A 20,786-nucleotide genomic window follows, 5' to 3' on the forward strand; every position below is an offset into this window, starting at 1 on the left:
ATAATGAAGGAAGCATTTTAATGAGAAATTTAATCATTATTAGCAAATGATCTACTAAACTGCCATTTGCTGACATTTAAAAGCTTAATAGCAGAAAACTGTATTTTCCTACATCTGCATCAACATCGATGGCGATTACTTTTCTATTACTCTGATTTCCCAGGTTAACTTTCTACCGTCACTAATTTATTTATAAATTTAAGAAAACTTTCTTTAACCCACAGTTGTCAGCTCCTTCCAGAAAGTGTGGGGCTTGACACTTAGAGGGATAATTTAAATAAATTAGCCCCTTTTCCAGCCTTCAGCAGTTTTCAGCATAAAAGGGCTCTTTCTTGTGAGTATTCATGCTTGCATCAGCTTGATTTTGATGAATGCCCTGCGAATTCCCTGATAGTACCTCAGACAGAGAGATCTTAGACCGACGTCAACAAGGGTTTTTAAAGCTCCCTCATTTCAAGAACACATCAGCATTCAGAGGCTGATAGACATGAGTAGAGAGCCTACTATGCAGCTTTTGTCAGCTTCTGGGGTTGGGTTTTGCTGCTGGGTTTAGAGGAATCTCTATGCCATGGGAAGAGACAGTAGAATGGAGACATCATAGTGAAGTCCATAACAACATGTTTTGGGGGTATAAAAAGAACCACAAGATAATACCAGGTAGGCAGGATTTACATAACTCATTGTAGATGTGGAGAGTAATGAGACAAGCTCAGCCTTCTGACTGAGCATTGGACAATGCAACGTTGAAGTCAGTACGCAGGCTGGCATAGGCATGATACCTGGAGCAAGGACTAACACATAGGACCTTGCCTGCATTTTCCATGATCTGGCCATAAGGGATAGTCATTTACAGAGCTCCTTACATGGAGTGCCAATCCACAGTGTGCTTTGTATGGTGTGAATTATCAATCTAGAGGACAGAAAGTGGTTTAGATAGAAACACACTATTATGTATCCAACACAGTGAGATCTTTTTGTTTTTTAAGTTTGAGTTTTGATTTAGAGTCATGGTGTGAGTAGGCAGGAGTGAGGAAAGAGAAAATGCCAGCATGTGACTCACACCCGCCTGCTGATGGTACCCTAAAGTCCTTGTCAGTCCAGAGATGCTGGGTTTGGCCCAGGTGCCAACTTCTTCCATCACAGAATTCTCACAGCCCTTTATTTTTTCCTCTCTCTTAAAGACTTTGCCCTTTTTCACTTTGCATGCTCTCAAAAAGATTTTCAGAATTAAAAAAAATCATTTTTTATGTTCCTCATTACTGTGGGAGCCTGACTCTGTGGCTGCCTCTCCACAGCATATTGCCAACAGCGTGGTAGAGACTCCAGCCCTGACAGTTTGTGCTGGGCACCATGCCTGGGTATGCAATGTCCAGTCTTCCTACTGCATGCAAAAAAGCAGATAATGATAAAATTAGTAAATGACCTGCAAGGCATTCGAGTATTCAAGGAAATATTGATAAAACATCTTTCAAGCGAAGGACAGAGCTGAGAAGTAATAGCTCATTTGGTTTTCGTGGGTTTTTCTGGGCGATAGTGATGTGGCATATGATTGTTGATATTGTTTATTATGGAGGATGCAATTGCCAAAACTCAAAAGAACAAGGCTGACATAATGTATTGGACTATATTTCAAAGTTTATTCATAAATCACTTCTGATCCTATACTGAAAAGCAAAATAGCAAGACAGCACTAATAAAGTGGATCTGTTTTTCTTATTACATGATAGTTACCTATTAAAATGGTTCATGTGTCATATCCAGAAAGGATATAGAGGATGGCACTGAGATTTATTTGCAAATCTTTGGGTATCATTTATTTATAAACACAACGTATACGTATTGAGATACAATGTATTTCTTTTATCAATTTTGAATTATAATTTAGATTTAAATAAGCATTTTTCCCCAGAACCCCGATATTGGAGGAAAATAAAAACACAACTTCAAGAAACACATAAGGGTATGTCTGGCTGAAAATATAGAGTATTTTCAGAGAAGTTGGGTCAAGGTTATCCACCAGAAATGATTAACAAATTAATATTAGAATGATATTATTCTGTTGTGGTAGTACAATATAGCTAGGTACCCTGAATTGGTGGTGAGCCACCAATTTTTTAATAATCATTATGCAGCTTTGATTGTTACAACTGAATTATAGTGATACCTGTCCAACAAACAATTTTAAGCTAGTCTCAGAATAAGAAGAGAAGTACAACTTTCTCCAAGATGGATAAAAAAATAAACAGATTATTATTGTTATTGTTATTATATGCAGCACTAAGCCTATGCAAAATAAAAATGGAGTGTCTTCTAAAACATGGAAGAACTTTGTCTCCTGAGAGCGTAATGAAACGAGCCCAGGACAGCACGTAGCCCTACTCACACAGCCACACAGTGATAAAGGCAACCACATGAGTTGTATGATGGTTGTGGATGCAAATTTAATTCCTTCAAGGGTGACTCCAAATATTCTGGTATTCAGAAGTGTGCCATTAATGCAAAAAGGGCATATAGATGAAAACAGGAGAAAATTAGAACAAAAATTATTTCAAATGAAAGGTACTATTCGAACAAAAGCATCAGTATTCTTGTAAATATGTAATGATTCTCTTTTTTGTTAATCACCTGAGTTTTTTTGCAGTATACTGGAATATCAAAGACTTTAACTCATCCTGTTAGCAAACCAGGTATAAACAAATGCTACTTTAAAAAATGCACTTCTGAAAGAATCCATCTAAAGGTTGGGGGAGTGTAAGATGAAAACCACTGAGAAGGTTAACAATGCCCCCTCAGGGCAGCGTCCTGTTGCTGCCAACAAAGATGGTCAGGGACAAGTTCTCCCAACAGCTGCTAGGGCCTGATCTCAATTCAAGAGATGCTACCAATCACATAAAAGCTTGTATGGAAGATCAGAGAGCACATTCAATGAAGGGAGTTTCCCCTTCTTTTGCTATCATTCAAGGAATGGTTTTTTTCACCAAAGAATATAAAAGCCCACCCATGCAATCCCAGGTAAATATGAGTCCAATTAAGGCTTTGGATCTACTTCATTGGCGCATCATTCCAGCTTTGATAAAACAATTGAAACGCAGACATATACATCTATTTACTACACACACACACACACACACACACACACACAACTTAAATGCATGTGAATTTACTTCTTTTATAGGTAAAAGAACCATGACTCAGATTTTCCTGCCTCCTTACTTCTCTTATTCTCTTTGCTGTTCCCTAATTTCTTTCTGGTGAAATTTGCTATCTCTCATTCTTTGCCCCTCCTTGTAGCCTTACCTCACCCTGGCTTCATGTGGCCTTGTGTCAGCTCATCATTCCATTATCTGGAGTGAAGAGATCAGAAGCAATGTGATGCTATGTGATTGCCTAAAAACAAAATTACTTTCAATTTTATTTCTATCCAGGAGTCATTCTAGGAAATCAAGTAAGCATGTAAAAAATCAAAATTCTTTCCTAGATTTGGCAAACCTCAAAGTTCTGAGAGAACACCCCAGTGCCATCCAGTCCTATATCTGGGAAAGTACAGACATCTCTAAGGACTTGCTCAGCAGGCCCTCCTACCTATAGGCTGTACCATTTCATTGCCACCAGAAATTCATTGTTAGTTACTCATTCCCAAGAGAATGCCAGGTAAAGATGTTTGTTTGAACAGTAACAGAAGTTTCAGTTGAGCAAAAAATATGTTCACCCGAGAATTCAGACATATTTAGGTATGTTTGAAAGGCTGGTGGTGCAAGTTTCTTTCTGGTATATTTATATGAAGAATCGGGGTCCTCCCAGGGAAAAACTGACCTATGGAATAGACAGTAAAAGCAGAGACGCACCCAGGCATGGTGGCTCAGGCCTGTAATCCCAGCACTTTGGGAGGCCAAGGTGTCCAGATCACCTGAGGTCAGGAGTTCGAGACAAGACTGGCCAACATGATGAAACCCCATCTCTACTAAAAATACAAAAAAAAAAAAAAAAAAAAAATTAGCCTGGCATGGTGGCAGGTGCTTGTAGTCCCAGCTACTTGGGAGGCTGAGGCAGAAGAATTGCTTGAACCTGGGAGGCGGAGGTTGCAGTGAGCCGAGATCGCGTCATTGCACTCCAGCCTGGACGATGGAGTGAGACTCTGTCTCAAGAAAAAAAAAAAAAAAGAAAAAAAAGCAGAGATGCATGAGAGCATAATGGAGTGAGCCCAGGAAAACAAATGGCTCTACTCACACAGCCACATTGTGATAAAGGCAACCACCTGAGTCGTATGATGGTTGTGGATGCAAATTTAATTCCTTCAAAGGGGCCTCCAAATATGCTGCTATTCAAAAGTGTGCCATTAATGCAAATAAGGGCAAATAGATGAAAACAGGAATAAGAACAATAATTAGTTCCAATGAAAGGTAAGCTATATCAAAGAAGAGGGTCCTCTTTTAAGGAGCCCTTCTAGACCCCAGTATTACACGGCTATTTACACAGATGGCCTCCAGTCATATGGGTATTTTTTGTAGTTCTGTGAATAAATTCTACTTTCTCCTATGTGTTTTCCATAGATTAGCTCAAAAGTTACATCCTTTGAATCCTGGGGTGGTATGACTGCAACAGGAGAGTCAGCAAAAGCAAAGAACAATTTCATAAAACTTCAATGATTTATTCAGAGTCCAAGAAGTCAGCAGCAGTGGCAACAATAATAGCCAACGTTCTCGACCCACGTAACAACCAGACTCCCCTTTGGCAGAAGGCATGAAGAATCTTAGCCCAGCTATGAGTTGGCATCAACTGTCCAGGGGATGCCCTCAAGAGGTAAGGTACTCTCGGTATACGTAGTTGTACCCTAGACATGGGGAGAATGGACGCATTTGTCAAGGGGCAGGAGAAGTGCCATCTTTACAGGTACCATGGAATAGTCACCCTTTTGTAGTGGCAAGAGACATAATAATGGGGAAAAGGAGCAGGAGAAAGGAAAATGAAGACAGGCTCATCTCCTTCTAAAACGACTAGTTCAAGAAGCATAAAGTTAGCTGCTCCCTAGAAATTCCTAGCACCAGACATGTAAGGAAGCCTGAGAAGATCATAAAGCCCTCAGGAAAGCAATCCAGGAAAACAGCCTTCAGTGTTTCTTTCTGTAGTTTTGATCTTCCTCTGGACAGTGAAGGCCTGGGAGTCCTGAGTTACATTATCCTGGAAAAGTCGCATGCTTGGAAATATGTAGAAACATGACTTCCATAGCCCTGAAGTGAAAACATTCATTATGAACTAAAAAAAGTACTTTTATTTCTTTTATCAAACCTGACATCCATTTCAATGTTAACAACCTAAAGCTTTTCAAAACATGGTATGAGGACTCTATACTGTCTTTTGTAATTGTTTAAACTTTTATTAAAAATGTTTGGTCCTAGGCTCTGCAGATCAGTCACACAAAAGTGAGCAACACATCTGAATGGCAAATGATCCTGTGAAATGTCAGGCCCAGGAATAATTTTGGAGCTACAGTTGATTAAAAAATTGACAAAAATAAGTACTGCATAAAAGCAGAAAAACTTCTCATCCAGTTCTCAAAATTTTCTACACGATTTTTGAAGGCTCAGATTTAGTTTTTTTCCTTTATCTTTTAGTGCAAAGCCATGGGTCTCCTAAGAACCTATGTCTAGTTTTATGGTGTGACTTTTTATTATAGGCACCTACCATGGAGGTTGTCCAAATACAGCTTTAGACCTAAGTGCTACGGAATGTAGCTGGGATTGCCGGGTGGGTTAATACTATCAGGACAGGCTCCTTAGAAGCTTGTCTTGAATACCCCATTTCTGCTAGAGGCCACCAATTGATTCTTCCTAGCAAATAGAGCGAGGTCACTGAAGTAGAAAAAGCTTCTGGTCCATCAGAATTCATCAAAACAGAAAATTCAAACTTTAGGTTCTGGGTCTTTGTTTCCACCAAGAAGCCCTTAAGTGAGCAACAAGAATGTTAACTTGACATTACTTCCAACCAAGAGGGAGTAAAAGTGACCACATTTAACTTCTGCCTGAAAAAATAAAAACCAGATCATTACAATGGTTTTCAAGACACTAGATAGCAGGCAACAAAGGACAGTAGTCCCTAAGGGATGTGAAACAAGTGAGGTGAACCCTACAATTGCCATAAAATATACTTCGAGAGTTTCTAGGCTGCGGTACAGGGATGAGGAACCCAGGCGGAGCACAGCCCAATCCTTAGTTGAAGAGACCGAGCTGAGAGTATAGGGAGACAAAGGCAGCTGACAGTTCACAAGACAGTGCCAGAGAGAAGAGGGCTGCCCAGAGAAGGGCCCTTGGAAATCTGCAGAAGCCCTCAGCGTACTTAAGCGGAGTAGTTATTAGCACAGGCCTGTGATGAAACTGCCTGAGGCCAGGGAAAGAAGTATCCAAAAGGATTAGAGAAAACAGTGCCAGGAGGCCAAAAAGGGCTGAGAAGAGTGTTCCTACTGGCAAGGAAATGTCATAATTCACAGGGCATTGTGAAGAGTACACAGGAGTTTCTTGCCTTACTAGTGGGAAACACCTAGCGCTAGACCAAACACTGCTCTGGACTCAGTTCAAAACCTTAAAAGTAAGACCCTCCAAAATTAAAACCTACAGGTAACTTAGTTGTACCCCAAACAAAAGACAAAAATATTTATATAAATGCAAAAATAATCAGCACCCAACAGGGTAAAATCACAGTTCCGAGATTACTAGACATGTAAAGAATCAAGAAGAGAAAAGGAAAAAGAAAAGAGAAAAGACAACCAAAACCTTAAGGAGCAGAAAAATCAGTAATTAAAACCAACCCAAAATAGGCACAGATGTTACTGTCAGAAGATGAGGCCATTAGAACAATTGTTATAACTCCGTTCTATATATTCAAAAAGCTAAGAAAAGACATAAAGGATAAAAAAGATCAAAATCAAACTTCCAGAGAACTAACCAGGATGGGATTAACAGCATATTAGTCACTGTAGAAGAAAAGATTAGTGAATTTGAAAACAGCAATAAAAACCATCCAAAATAAAAGGGCAGGCTGAGTGCAGGGGCTCATACTTACAATCCCAACACTTTGGGAGGCCAAGGTGGGAGGATTACTTGAGACCAAGAGTTTAAAAGCAGGCTGGGCAATGCAGTGAGACACCATCTCTATAAAAATAGAAATAAAAAATTAGCCAGTCATGGTGGAGCACACCTAGTCCTAGCTACACAGGAGGCTGAGGCAAGAAGATTGCTCGAGCCCAGGAGTTCAAGACAGCAGTGAGCTGTGATCACATCACTCTAATCCAGCCTGGGTGACAAAGTGAAACCCTCCCTATCTGTAAACAAAACAAAACAAAAACAAAAACAAAAGCAAAAGCAAAAAAAAAAAAAAGAACAAAACAATAATTTAAAAAAACATCAGTGAGCTGAGGGACAGACAGCTTAATCTTGCCTAATATACATGTAATTGGGATCCTATAAGGAGAGGATGGAAGTGGAGAAAAAATTTGAAGAAATTATGCCTAAAATGTTTTCAAATTTGATGAAAACCATAAACTCCAAATTCAAGAATCTCAATGAGCTCAAGTACAGGAAACATAAAGAAAAACTACCCCCAACTGATCAAACCTGGTGAAAAAAGAAAGTTCTAAAAGTAGCCAAAGAAAGAGCCACAAGACACACAGAGGAAGACAGGTCAGAGTTACAGCATATTGCTCTTCAGAAACAGTGCAAAGGAGAAGCCAGTGGAGCAACACCTTTAAAGTACTGATAGAAAAAAAAAAGTAACTATTAAACTAGGATTCCATACCAGGGAACATATTTTTCAAATGTAAAGATGAAATGAAAATTGGTTTCAGATGTATAAAATCCAATCCAGATGATTGGATCATGAAGACAGATTTCCCTTTTGGTGTTATTCTCCTCATAGTGAGTGAGTTATCACAAGATGTAGTTGTTTAAAAGTGTGTAGCACTTCCCACCTCTCTCTCTTCCTCTTGCCCTGGCCATGTGAAGATGTGCCTGCTTCCCCCTCTCCTTCTGCCATGATTGGAATTTCCCTGAGGCCTCCCCAGCCATTCTTCCTGTACAGCCTGTGGAACTGTTAGCCAATTAAACCTCTTTTCTTTATAAATTACCCAGTATCAGATATTTTTATAGCAGTGTGAAAATGAACACAAATAATACAAATAACCACCCAGAAAAGTTAAAAAAAAAGAGTTAGAAAAAAGAAATGAAACAAATAGAAAACAGAAAGATAATAGACTTAGCTTTTTCCATACATGTCAACAATCATATTAAATAAAAATGGTTTAAAACACTTTGTGTTAGTCCAATCTCACACTGCTATGAAGAAATGCCTGAGACTCGGTAATTTATAAAGGAAAGAGGTTTAATTGACTCACGTTCCACATGGCTGGGGAAGCCTCAGAAAACTTACAATCATGGCAGAAGGGAAGCAGACACATCCTTCTTCATGTGGCGGCAGGAGAGAGAGAAGTAAAGAGGGAAGGGGGGGAAAGACCTTATAAAACCACCAGATCTCATGAAACCTCACTATCATGAGAATAGCATGAGGAAACTGGTCCCATGATCTAATCACCTCCCATGAGGTACTGCCCCCAACATGTGGGGATTACAATTCAGATTACAATTCAAGATGAGATTTTTGGTAGGGACACAGCCAAATCATATCATTCCACCAATGGCCTCTCCCAAATCTCAGGTTCTCACATTTCAAAACACAATCATGCCTTTCCAACAGTCCCTCAAAGTCTTAACTCATTCTGAAATTAACCTCAAAGTCCAAATCCAAAGTCTCATTTGGACAAGGCAAGTCCATTCTTCCTATGAGCGTGTGAAATCAAAAGCAAGTTAGCTACTTCCTAGATACAATGAAGGTACAGGCATTGAGTAAATACACCCACTTAAAATGGGAGACATTGGCCAAAACAAAGGTGCTACAGGACGAATGCAAGTCCAAAATCCAGTAGGACAGTCATTAAGCCTCAAAGTTACAAAATGATCTTCTTTGACTCCATGTCTCACATCCAGGTCATGCTGATGCAAAAGTGGGCTCCCATGGCCTTGGGCAGCTCTGCCCCTGGGGCTTTGCAGGGTACAATCCCCCTCCCAGCTGCTTTCATGGGCTGGCATTGAGTGTCTGCGGCTTTTCCAGGCACATGGTGAAAGCTGTCAGTGGATCTACCATTCTGGGGTGTGGAGGATGGTGGCCCTTTTCTCACAGCTCCACTAGGCAGTACCCCAGTGGGGATTCTGTGTGGGGCTCTGACCCCACATTTCCCTTCCCCACTGCCCTAACAGAGGTTCTCTGTGAGGGCTCTGCCCCTGTAGCAAACTTCTGCCTGGATATCCAGGTGTTTCTATACATCCTCTGAAATCTAGGTGGAGGTTCCAAACCTCAATTCTTGACTTCTGTGCACCCACAGGCCCAACACCATACGTAAGCCACCTAGGCTTGGGGCACCCTCTGTAACAACAGTCTGAGCTATACATTAGCTTCTTTTAGCCACAGCTGGAATGCAAGGCACCAAGTCCCAAGACTGCACAAAGCAGCAAGGCAGTGGACTCAGCCCATGAAACCATTTTTTCCTGTTAGGCCTCTGGGCTTCTGATGGGAGGGGCTGCTGTGAAGCCCTCTGACATGCCCCGGAGACATTTTCCCCATTGTATTGGCAATTAACATTTGGCTCCTGGGTACTTATGCAAATTTCTGCAGCCAGCTTGAGTTTCTCCTCAGAAAATGGGTTTTTCTTTTCTACCACATTGTCAGGCTGCAAATTTTCCAAACTTTTATGTTCTTTCGCCTCTTGAATGCTTTGGTGCTTAGAAATTTCTTCTGCCAGATACCCTAAATCATCTCTCTTAAGTTCAAAGTTCCACGGATCTCTACAGCAGGGGTAAAATGCTGCCAGCCTCTTTGCTAAAGTATAGCAAGAGTTACCTTTGCTCCAGTTCCCAAGAAGTTCCTCAGCTCTGTCTGAGCCTGGACTTTATTGTTCGTATCACTATCAGCATTTTGATCAAAGCCATTCAACAAGTCTCTAGGAAGTTCCAAACTTTCCCACATCTTCCTATCTTCTTCTGAGCCCTCCAAACTGTTCCAACCTATGTCTGTTACCCAGTTCCAAAGTTGCTTCCACATTTTTGGGTATCTTTACAGCAGTGCCCGACTCTCTGAAGTACCAGCTTACTCTATTAGTATGTTTTCACATTGCCATGAAGAAAATACCTAAGACTGGGTAATTTATAAAGGAAAGATTTTTAATTGACTCAGAGTTCCACATGGTTGTGGAGGCCTCAGGAAACTCACAATCATGGCAAGATGGAAAGCAGACACATCCTTCTTCACATGGTGGCAGGAGAGAGAACTGCAGAGTGAAGTGGGGAAAAGCCCCTTATAAAATCATCAGATTTTGTGAGAACTCCACGCACTATGATGAAAACAGCAATGGGGGAACCACCCCTATGATCTAATCACCTTCCATGAGGCCCCTCCCCCCAACATGTGGGGATTACAATTCAGATTACAATTCAAGATGATATTTTGGGTGGGGACACAGCCAAACCATATCACACCCCAATTAACAGGCAAAAATTCTCGAAAAATGATTAAAAAAAGAATGGCCTATATACCATTTACAAGAAGCACATTTTATACATAAAGAAACAAATACTTTAAAAGTATAGAAAAAGATGTTCCATTCTAATGATAACCAAAAGAAAGCTGGAGTGACTATATCAATATCAGACAAAGTAGACACCAAAGCAAAGACTATGAGCAGATGAGCAGTGGAAAAGAAGGTAATTTCATAATGATAAAAGGATGGGTACATAAAAATTCTAAATGTGTATATATTTAATAAAATAATTTCAAAATACATGAAACGAAACTGAGAGTTACATGGAGAAATAGACAAATTCATAAAATTAATCTAGAAATCTAATATCTCTTTCTTAATAATTGATAGAACAAAAAACCGGTTAGGACATAGAGATTTTACAATGGTATCAACCAAATTAACTTAAGTAATACATATATATAGAACACTCCATCCTACAACCATTAGAAAATACATTCTGTCTTGAGCCCTGGAGGTTGAAGCTGCAGTGGGTTGTGATCACCCAACTGTACTTCAGCCTGGGTGACAGAGCGAGACCCTATCTCAAAAAACTCTACTTTTCAAATGCACTACAAACACCAAGATAGGCTAACTTCTGAGCCATAAAAATATGTCTCCATAAATTTAAAAGAATTCAAGTCTTAAAAAATATGTTTTCTAACTTCAAAGGAAGTTAAATAGGAAATCAAAAGAAATGAATTTCCCAAATATTTAGAAATTTTAACACATTTCTAAATAAACCATAGGTTAAAGAAGAAATCAAAAGGGAAAGTAGAAAGTAATTTGAACTGAATGGAAATGAAAACACAATGTATCAAAATTTGTGAATTCCAGTAAAGCAGTACTGGTGGTTGGGGAGGGAATTTACAACAGAAAATGCCTATATAAGAGAAGAAGAAAGGTCTTAAATTAATAAACTCAGCTTTTACCATAAGAAACAAAAGCAACAGCCACACACAAAAAAAGGTAATTTAAAGTGAAGAGAAGAAAGGAAATAATAACTATCAGAGAAGAAATCAGTGAAATAGAAAATAGAAAAATGATTTTAAAAAATTAATAAAACCAGAAGCAGCTTCTTTGAAAAAAATCAATAAAATTGGTAAACTTACAGCCAGACTAATTAGTAAAAAGGGAGAGGAGATATAAATTACCAAATTCAGGAAATACAGAGGTGACATCATTACGATTTTCAGGATATTTAAAGGATAAGGGAATACTATATACAACCTTATGTCAATAAATTCAACATCTTGGATGAAATGAAAGAATTCCTTGAAGAAACAAACTACCAACACTCACTCAAGAAGAAATAAATAATCTGAGTAGCCCTATTACATATTTTTATTTATTTTAAAGTTTAAAACTTTCCCAGAAAGAAAACTCTAAAATCTAATGACTTTACTGGTGAATTCTTCCAAACATATAAGAAAATAATAATAGTGCCAATTTCACAGAAATTATTTTATAAAATCAGAGAAGAAGGAATAATTCCCACCTCATTCTATGAAACCAGCATTAGTCTGAAAGCAAAATCAAAAATAGGCATTACAAAAAAACTACTGATCAAATCCTTCATGGACATAGATGTAAGCATTTTCAAAAACATTTTAGAAAATACAATTTTGGCATGAACAGATTTTGCTTGATAAACCAAATATATCAAAGTTAATGAGACCACAGAGAGTGGGGGGCTATATCATGTTGTCCACTCCTTCAGTAAAAAGTTTCCTATTTTCACAGAGCCGAAAAAGTAGATGTTCTCCTTATTCACTAACTTGTCTGGTATTTGAAGGTACAGAGTATTGTTCAGATAACAAATTCTGGAGTCACAGACGCCTGGGATTGAATTTTAGCTCCATCTCTTACTAGCTTTATAACTTGGGAACATTACTTATCTTCCCTGTGCTTCAATTTTATCAGCCATAAAATAGAGATGAGAATATCTCTTTCCTATAGGCTTGTTACAAGGATTAAACAAGTTAATACTTGTAAAATGTTTAGAACAACTGAATGGCTGGGATATAGTAGGTGCTCACTTAGTCTGACAGGGAGCAGCTGTGGAAGGAGGAGTAATCATATCATGCAAAGAGCCATGAAGGAGATCCCTGAACTCAGCACTAAAGAATGTGCTTGGTAAACACATCAGGGAGACAGCAAGGAAATGAACATACCACATAAAGCGACCAGCATAAACAAGCACTTAGCAGCTATAAAGGTTATTGGTGTTTTCCAGAAACTGAGTAAGCTAATAAGTATTGAGTATAGAATACATTTTTTTGGAATGTGGGGAAGGGGGAGTATGAGGAAAGGGCAAACCTACAGGAGGCATAAAAGCTGGAAACAGAACAGATAATGCAGAGCCTTGTGTGCCATGATAAAGCAGTGCAATTTTATCCTAGTCAATGTAGGAAACCATCAAAGAATTTAACACAAGAATGTGTCATAGCCAGATCTGTATTTTTAAGGATAATTTTGGTAAAACTAAGGAAAATAGATCCAAAAGAAGGAAGCTAAAGGCCAGGGGACTGGCTAAGAACTGGTGACTGTATTCGTTTACCTACTGCTGCTATAACAAACTCCCACAAATTTGGTGGCTTAAGACAGCACAAATTTATTAGCTTTCAGTTCTGCAGGTTAGAAGTCTGACACAGGTCTCACTAGGCTCAAACCAAGGTGTTGGCAGGGCTGCCTTTCTTCTGGAGGCTGTTGGGAGAATCCATTTCCTTGTCGTTTATTTATGGCCACTTTCTCCATCTTGAAAGCCAGCAACACTGGGTCAAGTCCTGCTTAAATCAAATCATTCTCACTCCTCTTCTGTCCCCCTCTTCTACTCTTAAAGATCCCTGTCATTAAATTGGACCCACTGCCATAATCCATGATAATCTCCCTAAAGTCAGTTGATTAGCAACATTAAACCCATCTGCAATCTTAATTGCCCTTTGACATGTAATGTAACATATTCATAGGCTCTGGAGACTAGGACCTGGACACCTTTGGGGGGTCATTATTCTTACCTCAGAAGCTATTACAAAATCTCAGCTAAGAGATAATAAGGGCCTGAATCAAGGTGGTGACAGTAGAAATAAACAGGAAGGGATATACAAGAGAGTGCTTTTAGATGCTTAATTAAAGAGTATCGGCCGGGTGCAATGGCTCATGCCTGTAATCCCAGCACTTGGGGAGGTCAGGAAAGAAGATTACTTGAATCCAGAAATTTGAGGTGGCAGTGAGCTATGATCATGCCACTGCACTATAGCCTGGGTGACAGAGCAAGACCCTGTCTCAAACACAAATAATAAAAATATAGAAGAATATAGTGATTCATTTGGATGGCTTTAGAGTGTATAAAAAACATGAGGAAGAATAGGAAATTAAGGATGTCTCCTACTTAAATTTGAACAGCTTGATGAAATATGATGCCACTAACTTATGAGATGAGTGTCTAATATGTAAATATAAAGTTCTCTTAGAATATTATGGGTGAGATGCCCAAAAGGTTGTTGGAAATTCAGTCTGAAGCTCAGGAAAGCAGTGATGCTGATAACTAAGATTTGAGTATTATCAAGTAATTTAATGTCTCCAACAGAGTAGTTTGCTGTAAGTTACCAAGCACATTAAAGACAAACACACACAAGCCCACTGAATATTTAGCAGTTCTTGTTGGTGCTAGCTAATATTTAACATGAGAAAATAAGACATATCCAAAAAATAAAACGTAAATGATCAATCATATCTGAAGCTGATCTTCACTGGTAGCTCATAAGTAGAGCAAAGACAAGTCTAATGGTGAACCCCTACAGAGGTGGCATCCCCAAGCCCAAGGAATGTGGAAATTGTAATAATGATATGTTCTGCCCTAAACAGAAATGGGACACTGGATGCAGCTCTTGACTTTCTAGCCCCATGTTTGCATGTGCTATAGTTTGAATATGCTATGGTTTTGTGTCCCTCCAAAATCGATGTTGAAACTTAATCCTCAATGCAACAGTATTAAGAGGTGAGGACTTTAGGAGGTGATTAGGTCATGAGGGCTCCTCCCTCGTGAATGGGATTAAGGGCTTTATTAAAGAGGCTTCACAGAGTATTTGGTCCCTTTTTACCCCTCTGTTCTACCATATGAGGATGCAGTGTTCAAGGTGCCATCTTGGAAGCAGACAGCAGCCCTTGCCAGAAACCAAACTTGCCAGAATCTTGGATCTTGGACTTCCCCGACCCCAGAACAGTGAGAAAATAAATATTTCTCTTCTTTATAAAATACCCAACCTTAGGGTATTTTATAGCAGCACAAATGGACAAAGACATCATGTTTTGTCTCTCACAGGAACACCTATGGAAATATATATTTATCCCACTAGAAATCAGGTTTCTATTTAAAATTTAGGGGGGATCTCCCCACTTGTGAGAAGCTCCAACTATATATCTGTATCTATATCAATCTTAGACAGGCATTGTTTAGTTCACTAGTGCTGAAAACCCAAGTGGTATCATGATGTTAATATGCCTATAAAAGATGGTAATTTAAAAATATTTTCTTATAGAAAAGACAAGACCTGAGGTATTATACAGGTCTATTAATTCCCAGCAATGCAAATGATGCACAGTCCAAACCAGGAGTAATAAAATGCCCTGCAACAAAAAAACTGAGAATTCCATATATATGCCTAGGGGGAGGGTAGGTGGGAAGGCAGGGTGGAAATGTCCATTTAAATATAGAACCTTGATTAATTTTCTTCTATAGAGGAACCATAATAACCAAAAACAAGCTCACGGATGTAGTGGTGGTGACATATGAGTTGGAACATGTGGCGTGTACAAAGGTGAGTAATAAAAGTGAAGCAAACGAGCAAAAATATATCAAAAGTGACTAAAATGATGTGTTTTCATTGTTAAGAGATGTAGTGAAATTCTCATCTGGTGAATTCCAGTTCAGCATTTCCTTGATATATCTTTTATAATTTTCACTCTAATTATAATGAAAATCATTTTTCAATGTAATTTTGCAATAAAAATGTTTCTTTATTTCTCATTACATAAGAACATGATCTTGTACAGTTACTGAGCAGGCTTACAATGTGCACACTGTATCTTCTCTTTCTTACCATTTAATCTCTTCATAGTCTACAGATGTCAAGAGGTTCAGATTAAGCTTGTTAAAGATCTGCTTCACTCGAACTCACTGATGATTATTTATTTAGCAGTTTTATGTAACCCTGTCATTGATAAGCACTCTATTAATTTGCCGAGGGACAAATCAACACTAGTTATTTTTCTACCGGCTATTAGACTCGGTGCTGCTGTTTGTTACAAACCACTTGCCAGTTAATTATAAATTATGGGTCCTCTTTGCCTATATTAATTGATATCTCCTTTGCCTTTGTAGTACTAGACAAATAAATTGAAGGCAAGATTTATTAGGCAGTGTATGTCTTGTGTCTCTTGATTAGTATTCTTTACTTTTTTAACATTTATGCTTGTTTATACAGATTTGACAGACCAATGCATTAGAGAAATGATCTTCAGGGTGTTTTGTAGCGAAAAAAGAAAGAGAGAGAGAGGAGAGATAGAAAGAGATTAAATAGGCTTCCTACAAATTTATTTCAAATGACCTACAATTCATTGTAAGCAATTCCTAAAATGCCTTTTGACTTTGTGCTACGGACTGGTGACGGCAGCCTCCCAATTATGCAAAATCTAATATTCAAGTGGTTTTAAAGTCTGTGCATCCAGTTGCTATATGATAAATAAATATGATATGTATATAACAAAACCTATATCACATTACACAAGCAAAAGCTAAATGTCTTTTCTTTGCCTTATTGCTTATTTGCATCTAATTACATGTTCTTTTGCATACATACAGAGCCCTTTTTTCCTTTTGTCATTTAAACAATCTGTAGATGTAACACATAGTGACAAAACAATAAACTATAGCCATTTTAAATTTTCAGAAGCATAAGTTACAGATGGCACTTGCCATAGGACATGAACCTTTCCATTTGCAGTCCACAGAGAAGCAGGAATCAGAATTTAGGCCAGGTAGAAATAAAAAATATATTTTACAAAAGAAAGTCTTAATTCGTTTGCTCCCTGGACAGTATCAAACATTGAAGAATTGCAAATTTAATGGGAAGGTTTACCCCAGAGGGTCATTGTACTATATTCCGATTTCAAAGGGCGTCAGGACCTAGCTATCTGCCAAAAGATCTGGGTCTCTGAAATCCTAATTTTGTACATAATTTCTCCATTTAATTGACAGTTTTGACCCAAGTTGCTTTTGCAGTATCTTGGATTCTGAGTAATTCCCCATCTGACATAAATCCAGCAAATGGACAGCAAGCCCATTGGGGTAGGCTGGATGTTTTTCCGTTAGTTCTAATGGGAAAAGAGAAACATATTGGTCAAGCATATCTATTCCTATTTTCAATTCACATATAATTGAATCTCTTCTCCAACATTTTCATGTTTGAAGATTTAAAGACTCTCCAATTAGAATTTAGAGAAAGCCTTTAGAGTAAAATTAGTTAGCTCATTCAGAAAACATGCACTCTGCTAATGTGCTGGGAAACTGACCTTGAGCCACTTTTTAATAATGAGATTCTAAGGATCATCTTTTCCTATGTACTATGCTACCTTTTGTTGGCTGTTTCTGGGCACACCTCCCAATGGATGTCATGAGCGATAGAATTTCCTGATAGCCTTGATTCATTTGATTATTCAGAAAACATGCTACTAATCATCCTTCACCAATTTGTTATATTATCTGTAGATCTTCCACCTTACTCTTTCTACCATTTACTGTTTCACCACTCAAAACCTCTGTCCCCCATGGCTAAATAACATCGGAGGGAAGTAAGATTTAAGTTATTATTTACAACTCAAAACTAATGTGATTAGCAGGGGATTGGAGTTGACTCTAACCTCTCAAATACATCATGTTTGATTATTCACATTTTAGAAATTCACACTGCATTTGAACCCAATTACATAGTTAATCTGCTGCTTGCTAAATTACACTGTACATTTTTTAATGCCTCATACTATTTTACCCTAACCCAGTGGCTTTCAAATGGGGACAGTTTTACTCCCCAGGGAACATTTGGCAATATCCCCAGACGTTTGTCATGTTACAAATGGGGGAGGGGAATGAACTGCTACTGGCAGCTAGTGAGTAGAGGATGGAGATAATACTAAACACCCTACAATGCACAGGACAGCCCTCCAATAACAAAGAATTATGGGTCCCAAATATCTATCGTGATGGTCTGAGAAATCTTGCTATAACCCCTCAAAATAAACACTAACTTTCTTCCTTGAAGTGGCATCAGTAAGTAGAACAAGAACTCTGGGGCAGAAAAATTAGAAACCTAATCATGACTACGGTTTCTAGTATTTGGTGATCCACAGAGGTTGTCATATCTGTTCATTAATATAGAGGCTAACTTGAACTGCTCAGACAAAATGTGTACACTTGGGGACTGAAATGAACCTTCTGTGAATCTTGCTATGTGTTACCTCATGAAAACATTATTAGAAATGCACTCAAGCAATGTAATTCAATTCTATTCAACTCAAGATTGAATTAGGACTTCTGGGTTGGTCAATGCAGGGAAAACTATGAGTTGGATATGTCACTGAGGGAACTTGCTCATGGGGCAATAGGCAGAAGAGGAAGCACGTGTGGTTAAAAGGACAACAAGTAGATTTTAGTGTACCTGCGACAATAAGAAGATTTACTAACCTGAGATTATGAGTCTTTTCATTCAACAATTGTTTACTGACATCCAGTGGGTATATATAATATTTGTCTTCCAACTGCTATCTTACTATCACTAAAGTATTTTTAATATATAATTACAAACAATGATATATATGTCCACATATTCAATATTAAACATAATTTCTCATTTTTAAATATAAATAGATGCTCTATTATTGTCAAATATCACATAATGTCATCATATTATGGAATATGAAATTTCCATACCTTCAATGTGCATACCTCACTTTGGAAACTGCTGCACAAGGAGATATGAATTTAATTCTTAATTAAATTTGCACATCCACCACTAGATGATACTCTTCTTGAGAACAGCAATGTTATCTTTGTTTTCTTTTTCTTTATATTGCTAGCGCTCAGAACAAAATGGGAACTTAAAACATGTTTTGTTTAATGAACAGATGTTGGCCTATAATGAGCTGATGATCCAGTAAGAGGGAATACAATAAGTGCATATATAACTATGCTACACGGCAGAATTATAATGTAGTGGCTTTAAAAAAAAAGCAAATTTGCCTCTCTCATAAATTTTCTGGAGATCCACACCAAAGCTTGGCCAAGGACCCCACAAATATTCCTTTTATTAATATTTCTCATTCTTAGGTGGTCCTTGGGTTATGACCACATTTCTTCTTGCATAAGAGTGCTGAATTAAGCTTTATAAGGCCCCATTAAGCTGCTTCCATATTACATATAAAGCTAATGTGGGACCCTACTGTATTTCTAGATCCCTTCAGGATTGAGATGAAACCAGCCAACATCATCCAATTAGGAACCACTTCAAACCCTCTCCCTCCAAAATGAGTTTAATTCTCTATTTAAGACAGGTAAAGTTCTTCGTCTTTTTTCCTCTTAAACTAACACTTCCCAGTCAGTCTGTAACTATGATTAACATATCACGTGATAAACTTATACTGCTAACATTTTGACCACCATTTTAGCACTTTATTTGGGAAAATCTCTGTGTGTCCTTTGGCACTGTTTTGCCTGCTGGAGTTTATAAACAAGCAGACAAGGCTAGAAGGTGAGTATGATCTCACTTTAGATGAGCAGGGAATTTTCTGCACGGTAATAAAATAGTCCTCACCACCCCACCCCTGCAACAGAATAATTTTAATGACTTATACATTGGTTTAATCCTCAAATGTTTTTGTAATATGTAATCTCCACACACAATGTTAATATTAAAGGGAATTTGAGTAATACTTGAATAATTAGTCTTGTATTAACTGAAAATGAGTTAATGGAATAACCCTTTACTAATGCAGGCATTAGCTTTTTCACCTTGGAGGACCAAGCTCATTCTATGCCACATTCCCTTGTTGACTTAGTTTTGTAATATTCATTGAGCACCTGTCTATGTTCATTCAGTTGAGATCTCTTAAATTCTGCCATTCGTGGTGAAAATCACTTCCTAAAGGTATCTGAACCCACAAGTATTGTCCAGCCAAGGCGATTTCAGATAAACTCTCTCTCTTATGGATAGTTTGCTGAATAGGTCTATCTACAATAGAACTGTCAAATTGCCTCACCAAAAATTAACTGGGCAAGATCTGGTTATTTATTTCACACACATTTACATGAATTAAATGCATATCATATAACACATGGCACATAATAACCCTTATAGAGGAGATATTATTATCTCTGCCTTAAATGTGAGGAAATTAAGAAATGAGAGGTTAAACATCTTACCATAGTAGGTCACACGATACACGAAGTAGCAGGTATTCTAAGAAGCAGAATCTGCATTTATTTAGAGGTAAGCATAACACTAAATTTATTATTACATAAAAAATCAGTCCACTTTAAAAGCCACTGTACATCTGATGGGACTTTAGGGTTTGATTGCAGAATTCTCTGCAATAGGGTTGTTTGGGATGTAATTAACATGACAAACAAGGGAAAGACACAAGTTTAGCAAAAAGCTCACTTTGAGTGGATAAATTTCTCTTTTTCCTTTTTTTAAACGAGAAAGGCTGGATAAAAGGCACATGAAATAACTGCTGACTGAGTGGAGCTCTTGAGCTAAGGACTTGTACTGTGAAAATTCTACTTTGTCTAGCAAACACTATCAAACAGAAACCTTGAAAAGAGAACATTTATGTTTCTCATTTTCTTAAAAAAAAAAAAATCAGCTCTAACCTCATGACTTCCCTGACAATGCTAAAAGTCATAGGTCGTAGGAGGAATATAGAAGCTAGAAGCAAGGCTTCTACTCCTTGAACAGTCTCTCATTCCCAGCATCTTAGTTTCGCTATGGAGGCTGAGTGAATGCACAGACAACACAAACTGAGGTGTCTTTAGGCAGTCCGTTCAGATGAGTAACTCAGATCCTCTGCACAAGCCCCTCCCAGGGTAAAAGTCAGGAATTTCAGATGGCAGTCC

The 20,786-nt window shown here is 38.2% G+C and overlaps 1 protein-coding gene across 5 annotated transcripts in view; it reads right to left on the reverse strand.

The window, feature by feature from the left end:
- Positions 1-20,786, reverse strand: part of LOC117979156 (uncharacterized) — an 830,677-nt gene that overhangs the window by 303,880 nt on the left and 506,011 nt on the right. The window contains exon 6 of one of the 5 annotated variants that reach the window (XR_004669838.3): positions 5,902-7,145. The exons of the other annotated variants lie outside the window; for them this stretch is intronic. The gene's annotated coding sequence lies outside the window, so the exon portion shown is untranslated. Of the gene's footprint in view, positions 1-5,901; positions 7,146-20,786 lie in introns of those variants that run through there. 5 annotated transcript variants of the gene reach the window in all.

Source organism: Pan paniscus, chromosome 12 (genome assembly GCF_029289425.2).
Source record: "Pan paniscus chromosome 12, NHGRI_mPanPan1-v2.0_pri, whole genome shotgun sequence".
NCBI lineage: Eukaryota > Metazoa > Chordata > Mammalia > Primates > Hominidae > Pan > Pan paniscus.